We start from the raw sequence: 1972 nt of genomic DNA, 5'->3' as shown, positions 1-1972 counted from the left end.
CACCACATGGCTTCACAGGAGAATTCTACCAAGCATTTAGGGAAGAACGAACACCAATCCTAAACAAACTTTTGCAGAACATAGAAAAAGATGAAAAAGTTCCAAACACCTTCTAAGAAGCTAGTATAACACTAATACCGAAACCGGGCAAAGATCCTGCAAGAATCGAGAATTACAGACCAATATACCTAGTGAACATCGATGCAAAAATAATTAACAAAAGACTTTCCAATAGAATACAAAAGTATATAAAACAAATAATTCACCATGATCAAGTGGGATTCAAACCAGGGATGCAGGGATGGTTCACCATGGAAAAGACTATTATTATCGTTCACCATATTGACATGAAAAAGAATAAGAACCACATGAAAATATTGGTAGATGCAGAAAAAGCATTCGACAACATCCAACACCAATTCCTGTTTAAGACACTTGAGAAGATAGGAAAGGAAGGAAAAGTCCTCAAGACAATACAAGTTATGCATGAAAAACCAACAGCTAACGTGGTAATCAATGGAGAAAAGACTAACACAATCCCACAGAAAAGGGGGACCAGACAAGGATGACCCTTGTCCCCACTCTTATTTAACATCGTACTTGAGGTTTTAGCTAACAGGATAAGGCAAAGAAAAAACATCAAAGGGATTCATCTGGGAAAGGAAGAGGTGAAACTATAGTTATTTGTAGATGATATGACTTTATATATACAAAAACAGACTGGGAAAACATGTTTTGCAATGACACAACAAAGGCCTCATTACTAAAATATACAATACTCTGTTAGCTTCCAAAAAGAAAAAACTAATTGGGCAAAGAACCTGAACAGAAGTTTCACAGGGGCAGAAATCTGAATGGCTGATAAACATATAAGAAATGTTCCCAATCTTTAGCCATAAGAGAAATGCAAATTAAAACAACTACGAGATACTACCTAATGCCCTCAAAGATAGCCTAATTAAAAAAAAAATCAGAAAACAAGTGTTGGAGTGACTATGGGGAGATAGAAACTCTCATCCACTGCTGGTGGACCTGTAGGTATGTAGAGCCACTATGGAAATCGATCTGGCGATATCTGAAACAGATGGAAATCACGCTCCCATGCGACCCAGCAATCCCCCTACTGGGCATATACCCAGAGGAGGCAAGAAAAAAACCACAGCCAGACATTTGTGTTCCAGACATCTGTGGCACAGTTCACAATTGCAAGGAGTTGGAAACATCCCAAATGACCATCAATGGATGAATGGATTAAAAAAGTGTGATACATACATACAATGGAGTACTACACATCGCTAAAAAGCAGTGATAATCGTATGAAGCATATCGCCGCATGGAAAGAACTGAAGGAAATCAGGTTAAGTGAAGTAAGCTAAGCACAAAAGAACAAGTACAACATGAGTCTGTTGAGGTAAGCATAAAAAAATGCAAAAGGGGAATAGGGAATTCCCCTACTAGGCAACTACCCAGAAGAGGCAAGAAACAAACCAAGGCCAGACATCTCTACTCCAATGTTCACTGTGGCACAGTTCACAATTGCAAGGAGTTGGAAGCAATCCAAATTCCCATCAACTGACGATTGGATTAAAAAACTGTGGTATATACATACAATGGAGTACTAGGCATCGCTAAAAAGCAGTGATGAACGTATGAAGCTCATACATTCCCATCGCTGCATGGGAAGAGCTGGAGGAAATCAGGCTAAGTGAAGTAAGTCAGGCACAAAAGGACAAGTACAACATGAGTATGCTGAGGTAAGCCTTTTAAAAAAATGCAAAAGGGACATAGGGAAAAGGCTACTGTATACAAATATTCTTTGGGTGAGGACCGGGTAGTATGGCAGGGACCAGATCAAATGCAGGGATGCACATGGTAGACAACTGGGGAGGAGGTGGGGAAAGGGAACAAAAAAAAAATGATGAAAATAATGAAGAAAAGGGTAGTGGGGGCACGGGGCGCTAACCCACCCAAG

The sequence above is a fragment of the Echinops telfairi genome, unplaced genomic scaffold, assembly GCF_000313985.2.
Source record: "Echinops telfairi isolate 266 unplaced genomic scaffold, ASM31398v2 ScPeMD7_7440;HRSCAF=8478, whole genome shotgun sequence".
In the NCBI taxonomy this organism is placed as follows: domain Eukaryota; kingdom Metazoa; phylum Chordata; class Mammalia; order Afrosoricida; family Tenrecidae; genus Echinops; species Echinops telfairi.
The sequence above is the reverse complement of the archived record's forward strand: the minus strand, read 5'-3'. Positions refer to the sequence as shown.